The sequence below is a fragment of the Apium graveolens genome, chromosome 6 (genome assembly GCF_009905375.1).
Source record: "Apium graveolens cultivar Ventura chromosome 6, ASM990537v1, whole genome shotgun sequence".
In the NCBI taxonomy this organism is placed as follows: domain Eukaryota; kingdom Viridiplantae; phylum Streptophyta; class Magnoliopsida; order Apiales; family Apiaceae; genus Apium; species Apium graveolens.
The window spans coordinates 35,938,106-35,946,002 of record NC_133652.1 but is presented as its reverse complement, the minus strand read 5'-3'; the positions used below and the strand labels follow the sequence as shown (position 1 = coordinate 35,946,002).

The following is a 7,897-nucleotide window of genomic DNA, read 5'->3' as shown; positions in this document are numbered from 1 at the left end:
CTATAGTCTTTGACTTTGAGAAATTTCGATCTTATCTGCTTGGTACGAAAGTGACAGTATTCACTGATCATGCAGCTATTCGCTATCTGGTTTCTAAGAAGGATTCGAAGCCGAGACTCATTCGTTGGGTGCTTTTACTTCAAGAATTTGAGTTAGAGATCAAAGATAGAAAAGGTACTGAGAATCAAGTAGCTGACCATCTCTCTAGGTTGGAGAATCCCGATTCTACTTCACAAGATAGGACGTTAATCAATGAATCTTTTCCGGATGAGCAGTTGTTTGCAATTCAGGAGGAAGAACCATGGTTTGCAGATATTGTAAACTATCTTGTCAGCAATATAATGCCGCTTAATTTGACATCCGCTCAAAAGAAGAAGTTTCTGCATGAGGTGAAGTGGTATATGTGGGATGAACCATATTTGTTTAGACAGGGAGCTGACCAGATCATCAGGAGATGTATCCCGTTCTGTGAGACGGAGGGGATATTACGAGACTGCCATTCCACGGTTTATGGTGGACACTATGGAGGTGAGAAGACGGCAGCTCGTATTCTGCAAGCAGGTTTTTTCTGGCCTACTTTGTTCAAGGATGCTCATCAGTTTGTTTTAAGGTGTGATCGTTGCCAAAGAGTGGGAAATTTGTCAAGGAAGGATGAGATGCCATTAAATGTGATGCTTGAAGTTGAGGTCTTTGATGTATGGGGAATCGATTTCATGGGGCCTTTTATCTCGTCTTGCAATAATCAGTACATCTTGCTGGCAGTCGATTATGTCTCAAAATGGGTCGAACTTAAAGCTTTACCGACAAATGATGCAAAGGCAGTGCTAAATTTTCTTCATAAGCAAATTTTCACAAGGTTTGGAACACCTCGGGTAATCATAAGTGATGAAGGATCGCATTTTTGCAACCGTAAGTTCACTTCTATGATGCAGCGTTATAATGTGAATCATCGAGTAGCTACTGCCTATCATCCGCAAACAAATGGTCAAGCGGAAGTGTCTAACAGAGAGATAAAGCGCATTCTAGAGAAGGTTGTTTGTCCGTCAAGGAAGGATTGGTCTTTAAAGCTCGATGAAGCTGTTTGGGCTTACAGAACAGCATACAAAACTCCACTTGGGATGTCACCGTTTCAGTTGGTGTACGGTAAGGGATGTCATCTACCGGCGGAGCTTGAGCATAAGGCCTACTGGGCATTGAAGAAATTGAACCTAGATTTAGATGCAGCTGGTAAGAAAAGAATGCTTCAGCTTAATAAACTTGATGAATTTCGACTTCAAGCGTACGAGAATAACAAAATGTATAAGGAAAAGGTGAAGAGGTGGCACGATAGGAAGCTACATCCTAAGTTATTTGTGCCAGGGCAACAAGTTCTGTTATTCAACTCTCGGCTCCGACTTTTTCCTGGGAAGTTGAAATCAAGGTGGTCTGGACCTTTTATTGTCAAAACTGTGTTTTCACATGGAGCGGTGGAAATTTTTGAGAATGATTCGGACCAAGCATTCAAGGTTAACGGTCAGCGGTTGAAGCACTACTATGGGGACATGGCAAACCGAGAGGTGGTTAGTGCCATTTTGTTGACTATTTGAGAAAGATACGGAACGTCAAGCTAATGACGAAAAAGAAGCGCAGCGTGGGAGGCAACCCATGAATTGTTGTTACAGGAACCCTTAGAAGTTAATAACCTATCCAAAAATACAAAAAAATCAGAAAACAGGGGCTAAAAAAAAAATTCCAGAGACCCTCTGCGCGGCCGCACAGCTATGCTGAGCGGCCGCGCAGCTTTCTGCGCGCCCGCGCAGAAATGCTGAGCGGCCGCGCAGGGGTTGAGTTCCAGAATTTTTTTTTTTACAGTTCAGAAAAAAAAAACAACAAACAAAAACACAAAAACCCATCACAGCCCATAAACCCACGAATTCTTTTCCCATTACCCCATGATTTTATCCCTCAACCCCACTCCTAATCTAATCTAACCTACTCCACACCCTATATATACATACACCTATCCTACATATCTCCCACAACTTCCTACACTTAAACCCTCTCATAAACATCAAAAATCAGTTCTTACACATTTTTATTCACAAATCAATGGCACCCAAGAGAGCACGCACTATTGACAGCAGCAGCACAGTTCCTACTGCTGATTCATCAAGGGGTACTGCTGCAAGGCCTCGGTTAACTGACAGAGCCGTGGAGGAGGAGTACACTAGGTTGTTGGGGAAGCCGATTCTGAAGGAGAGGGATTTTTTACCATCAGGGAGGGATGGTGAGTTGTTGCCCATGATTGCAGAGAAGGGGTGGATAGCTTTTTGTGAGTCACCCGAAGCAGTACCGATGAGTGTTGTTCGCGAGTTCTACGCGAACGCGAAGGCTGAAAAGAATGGGTTTTCTGTAGTTCATGGGCTGACGGTTGATTATCATCCTGCGGCGATTCGCCGTGTGATTGGACAGCGAGAGAGGAAGCCCGGGGAGGAGAACTGGAATGAAAAGACTGCTGAGGACTTTGACTTGGATTTGATTTGTGCGACTCTCTGTCGACCGGGCACAGTTTGGAACCGCAGTCCAGCCAATAATGAGTATCGTCACTTTCCGGCGATCGCCATGAACAGGTATGCCCGTGCATGGAATGCATTTATATGTGCTAATATTTTGCCTTCTTCACATACACACGAGGTCACAGTTGAGAGAGCACAGCTGTTGTGGGGAATTCTGAATGAGGAATACTATGTGGACCTTGGTGAGTTTATCTACCAAGGAATTCTGAAGTTTTTGAGGGGAGCAAAGCATATGAACATCCCTTATGCATCCACGGTTACAAAGCTATGCCGAGTAGTAGGAGTGAACTGGCCGGCTCATGAGCAGTTGCAGTTGCCAGCAGCTCCGATAGATTCTGGCACTCTGAATGGAATGCAGGAGTGGACCGGTGGTGAGCCTGAGGAGCATGGGCTGGGTTATCGTCTTCCAGGAGGGCGTCCAGCACGAGGTGCTACTATGGCCAGGCCAGGGCGTGGTGAGGCTAGTTCTTCGAGAGCTCAGGAGGGTGCTGGGATGGGTGATGCCCAGTATAGGAGGCTTTCACGGTAGATGGATGCCATGTATGAGACGCAGAACAGGTTTGCTCAGGAGCTCACTCTTGCGTTAGGGACTGCTTTTCGAGGCCTTGGAGCTGATATCCAGTGGCCAGTTTTTGGTGAGGACTCTGCATACCCGCCGCCTGATACTCCACCCACTGAGGGTGATGATGATGATGACTCCGAGTAGGTATACCCTGTGTTCCTTTCTACTACCTTCACTGGGGACAGTGAAGATTTTAAGTTTGGGGGTGGTAGTTAAGGAATATTTTGTGTGTGTCATATAGCTGCATATTCATGATAGTTAGTTCATATAGTTGCATAATTTTTGCCATATAGTTTTTTTTATATATAGCTTTATTTGTTTGTCATATCATATAGCTCATGCATATACCATGATCCCTTTTGCAATGATTTATCGACTGAATTGTGATATTGATGCGAGTGTAGTGATAGAATTAAAGTGATATTAAGTTGTGTAGGTTGATATGCATGCTAGAAGCACTTGTATTGTCACTAAGTCTTAGAGAATGCTTAAGGGACTAGATTGTTGTTATGATCTGATTATTTTCGAGGATAATCTATTTATTATGCTTAGAATTTGATAATAGGTTCTTAGTGGTAAAGGCATGAAAAAGAAAAAAAAATGGAGTAAAAATGGAATTTGTTGCTAGTTGTGGCTAGGCGTCAAATGGCTACTAGCCGGCTCGCATGTTATGCGAGTAGTCTAGGGTTGAGTAAGATGGAGCGAAACGCACTTGCTCAGAGAAAAAAAAAATTGCATAATTGATCAAGAGTGGGCTCTTTGGTATTCGAGTTATTAAGTTCTTAGGGGACTTTGTGCCTAGTGACCTAAGGCTTTTAGAGTCTGGGATCCGCTAACCTAACGCTCGTTACATGGATACCATTGTATAAGTCTTTTGTGGACCTCACTCATTGCACGGTCAAATAAGCATTTGAGTTGTAAATAAAAAGCACGATTCCGTAGTAAGCTCCAGAGTTCTTGTAGTGTTGTATATCACTTTGTGCCTAGAATTTTTATTCTTTGTATAATCGTAGGATTGCCTTGAGGATAGTCTAGTCATAGTAATTGGTCTAGTGCCAAAGCATATCTGTTAAGCATTTGCACACACCACGTTTCTGGCGGTATGTCCGTTTGTATGAGTTAATTGATCTTTAGTGTCTAACTGCATTCGTTGAGACGTGACAATTTGGTTGGTTAATTGTAGTAAGGGGGATCGTTGCATTTTCATATAGATTGCATTCATGCATATTTTTATTTGTTTTTGAGTCTGTGACGCTTGAGGACAAGCATCGATTTAAGTTTGGGGGTGTGATAAGTGGCATTTTATACCACTTAGAACGTCTTAAAATGGCTTAAATTGGTGTCTTGAAATCAAGTATTTTGTGTATTTGATGCATTTTTCTAGTGTTTATGCATTTCAGGGTATTAGTTGCATTTCGGAGGAGGAATCATCAAGAATAAGTCCTTGGCATGTGTTCACCATTGCGAGAGGAAAAGAACGGGCAGATTACGGCGAAGAAACGGAGCAAACCTGGAATTTTTCCAGTAGGGTCCTGCGCGCCCACGCAGCAATGCTGAGCGGCCGCGCAGCAGCCTTGCACGCCCGCGCAGAAATGCTGAGCGGCCGCGCAGGGTCGGGGAAAAAGATGAATTATTTTAGACTTCTACTTCTGTTTGGCTTCCAACTTCTATGTAGTCTGAGTTTTATGGGACTATTATATAAGTAGATTTGAGACATTTTCATAGAGTATTAAGAGGAGATTATGTTTTAGATTGTGTTTTGCAAGAAGCGAAGGAGATAAGGAAGAAGACCGATTTAGCACACAGCAACGAAGGGGAAGCATATATTCTTGTGATTCTTGTTTCGTTGTAACGTTGGATGCTAGTTTTCTTGCTTTGACTTATTTACTCTTGTGACGTACTCTGTTTTAATATAATCAGTTTAGTTATTATTTTCTTGTGTTTGTTTATCATGATTTCATATGAACCCATGATGGCGATAAGTTCTATTATGGGCTAATCGTGATCACGGGGTTGCAACGGATTTATTATGGAATTCTTTAGTTAATTGTTTAATACTTTAGTATGTGATGATTGCATGATATCTAGTATTGGTTGTGCGTATTCGTCTTATGTGCGTCGCGAACATATAAGATAGGGTGTTAATCTCTTGTGAAGCGACGGTGGATCTTGAGATTTAGAACTTGCCATGCTAGCATAGGTTCATGTACGTTGTGCATGATTAGTGGGTAACTCTAACAGTTTTATTTGCCCTATATAATCAAAAGGGATAACTTGTGCTTAAATCGTTGTGTTGTCAATTTCTGTAGACATATAGGAACTCAACATAATTGATGACTATTCAACTTCTATCTTAATTGTGGATGTTTGGTAGAATGGTATTAGTACAATGAAAGTTGGCTTTTATCAGTTTCGTGTTATTCGATTAATGTCATCACTGTCACATGCTAAAGGTAATAACTATGGCTATAGAAGGAAGTAATAATGAAGTTGTGATCTCATGAGTGTTTTATTATTGATAAATTGAAGTGTTAGTTAAGTGGTTAATTAAGTAGTTAATTATAGTTAATATTTAATCAACAATTTTAAGTGTTATTATCTTAACATTGAGAAGTAGTCATACATTGGTGAGTGAGTTAAATTAGACAATAAATTAGTCTGAGTCTCTGAGGGAACGAACTATAAAGTATTCTATATTACTTGCGAACGCGTATACTTGCGTGAATATTAGTGCGTGATTTCGCCCTAACAAGTTTTTGGCGCCGCTGCCGGGGACTCGGCGTATTTGTTTAGTTTATGTACTTACCATCATTGGTCATTAGGACTCAGTGATTAGGACGTAGTAGTTAATTACTCTTTTCGGTTGTGTTTCAGGTACTTTAGCAAACGTTTATGCAAACTCGTTCTCGTGCTCGCAAGAGGACCTTAGATACAGCTGAGGAGAAAGACGAAGTTCTTGATACTCCGGAGAAGTTAGATTTTGAGGATTCGGATTCAGGAACTGAGCAGAAAGAACCAGTAAACATGGGATATCGTATTGTTCAAGCTGATCCAGCTCTTATGGATTTTTCTCGGCCTAAAATTGATGACATTCAGTCAAGCATCCTTCATCCGGCTATTCAAGCTAACACCTTTGAAATCAAGCCGGGCACTATTCAGATGGTGCAGAATTCTGTTTCTTTTGGAGGAGCGGCAACTGAAGACCCCAACATGCACATAAGGAATTTTGTCGAGATCTGCAGCACTTTTAAGTATAATGGCGTGACTGATGAGGCTATCAAGTTGAGGCTCTTCCCATTCTCACTGAGGGATAAGGCTAAAGACTGGTTACATTCTGAACCAGCTGGGTCCATCACTACGTGGCAAGATCTTGCGCAAAAGTTTCTGGTGAAGTTTTATCCAATGGCAAAGACTGCTGCTATGAGGAGTGCTCTTACTCAGTTTGCGCAGCAACCTACAGAATCTATGTGCGAGGATTGGGAACGCTACAAGGAAATGTTGAGAAAATGTCCACATCATGGAATGCCGGATTGGATGGTAATCACTGGTTTTTATAATGGTTTGGGGGCCCAATCTCGGCCCATGCTCGATGCAGCAGCTGGAGGCGCCTTATGGGCTAAAAGCTATACTGAGGCGTATAATCTTATCGAGACGATGGCTGCAAATGAGCATCAAAACCCAACTCAGAGGATGACATCAGGCAAGGTCACAGGTATTCTGGAAGTTGATGCAGCCACCGCTATTGCAGCCCAGCTCCAAGCGCTATCAATGAAGGTTGATTCTCTGGCTACGTATGGAGTTAATCAAATAGCTATGGTTTGTGAGCTTTGTGCAGGTTCTCATGCTACGGATCATTGTTCTCTTGTCAACGAATCTGTTCAGTATGTGAATAATTATCAGCGACAACAGCAGCCTGTGCCAGCGACCTATCATCCTAACAACAGAAATCATCCAAATTTCAGCTGGGGAATAATCAAAATGCTATTCAGCCAACATATCAGCAAGGAGTGAAGTAAACAGTTTAACCCACCTGGATTCCAGCAACCACAGCAGTATGCTACAAGGCAATCATATCCTCAACAGGGAAGTGCAGCTGCACCTACTAGTGCTGATTTTGAGGAACTTAAGCTGTTGTGCAAGAGTCAGGCGGTTTCTATCAAGACCTTGGAAAATCAAATCGGTCAATTAGCCAATGCAGTGCTCAATCGTCAACCTGGCACTCTTCCCAGTGACACGGAAGTACCAGGCAGGAAGGAAGCTAAAGAGCAAGTCAAGGCTATTACCTTAAGGTCTGGAAAAGTAGCTGATGCTGAAAAGGCAAAAGAAGTCGAAGCTGAAGTTAGAGATGAAGAATCTAAGCAAAAGGAGAAAGCGGCGGAACCAAGGAAGACTACTGTTGAACACACTCTGCCTGAGGCTAATACAGGGGAGAAACAGCTCTATCCTCCACCACCTTTTCCTAAGAGATTGCAGCAACAAAAGCTGGATAGACAGTTCGGGAAGTTTCTGGAGGTGTTCAAGAAACTTCACATCAATATACCTTTCGCTGAGGCTCTGGAACAAATGCCTAGTTATGCGAAGTTTATGAAGACTATTCTTTCAAGGAAGGTGAAACTGGATGACCTTGAAACCGTTGCTCTCATGGAAGAATGCAGCGCTGTTCTGCAGCAAAAGTTACCACCAAAACTAAAGATCCAGGAAGCTTCACCATTCCTTGCACCATTGGCAATCTAACTTTTGACAAGTGCCTTTGTGATTTGGGAGCAAGCATTAATCTGAT

At 42.4% G+C, this 7,897-nt stretch overlaps 1 non-coding gene across 1 annotated transcript; it reads right to left on the bottom strand.

Annotated features, from left to right (window-relative positions):
- Positions 1-6,534: 6,534 nt before the first annotated feature.
- Positions 6,535-6,641, bottom strand: LOC141669718 (small nucleolar RNA R71). The gene has a single exon (XR_012553983.1). It is a non-coding gene; the product is annotated as a small nucleolar RNA R71 (small nucleolar RNA).
- Positions 6,642-7,897: the final 1,256 nt, after the last annotated feature.